Raw genomic sequence first — 1,159 nt, forward strand, 5'->3', positions numbered from 1 at the left:
TATAACTCTCGATTGAACACATTGATGTTCTATTGTTGGTGCTTCCAATAAAATTGGAACACTTAAAGCAGAACCGATTCAAATAATAGCATTCTGATCAATGATTGCATTCCTTGATCAAGAACTGCTGGAGTCATTGTGATGGCGAATTTTCTTCATAAGAAAATTGCAAAGAGACGGAACTTAATGAGACTAGTATTATGTTGTTTCTAGTAAGCGGAAGCTGAAACAGCAACATGTGAAAATCAAGTTTTGTTCAATGATCTCGAGGCGATAAGTACTATGAAGCAACTAGTAGCCTAAGCATGACTCAGATTTGAGACAGTCAAAAAGACTGGCGAAACTTCTTCACATGAAAGTTACATAGAGAACTACAAATGTATACAGCGAGTATTATGTTGTTTCTAGTAGGCGAAAGCTGAAACATCAACATGTGAAAGTTGTCTGCAAACTGTAGAACGATATGTGATTAGTACTGTGCTGTTACTAGTAGCCAGTCTGACTGTAGAAGCCAAGACAAAGGGAAACTAATGCATCTGAAAAGGACAAGTTATGGAAAGGTATGCACGATAAGTATTATGTTGTTTCTAGTAAGCGGCAGCTGAAACATCAACATGTGAACGTCGTTGTGTACAGTAACCTAGAACTATATAGTCCTTAGTAACGTGCATTTACTAGTACCTGTAATTGGTATTCAGACTCAGGCAGTTTGGAATAGTTTGGCAAAGATGCACCAGAGAAAACTGGGATTTGATACAGAAATTGTTGAATACAAGTATTATGCTGCTTCTAGTAGGTTGAATCCGAAACATCAGCATGTGAAAATTGAAAACATTTCTGGTTCGAATTGTCACAAGTATTTGGTGATCTGAGTAGCCAAACTCCTACAACGCCAATTGAAGGCAAAAATTCTCAACGGGAAAAGCTATTCTCATTGAATGAGCTAACAAGACGAGTATTATGTTGCTTCTAGTAGGCGAAAGCCAAAACATCAACATGTGAAAGTCTTGCTGAACAAATTTAATGTTGTTGAGCTCAGTACCGTGTGAATTAGTAGCCATAATTGGCGAGCGAAAATTGAACTGGCGAAACTTCGTCTTTGGAAAATTGCAGATGCCGAGCACTTATTTTGCAACGAGTATTATGTTGACTGTAGTAA

Source organism: Convolutriloba macropyga, unplaced genomic scaffold (genome assembly GCF_964194025.1).
Source record: "Convolutriloba macropyga unplaced genomic scaffold, txConMacr16.3 SCAFFOLD_5822, whole genome shotgun sequence".
In the NCBI taxonomy this organism is placed as follows: Eukaryota; Metazoa; Xenacoelomorpha; order Acoela; family Convolutidae; genus Convolutriloba; species Convolutriloba macropyga.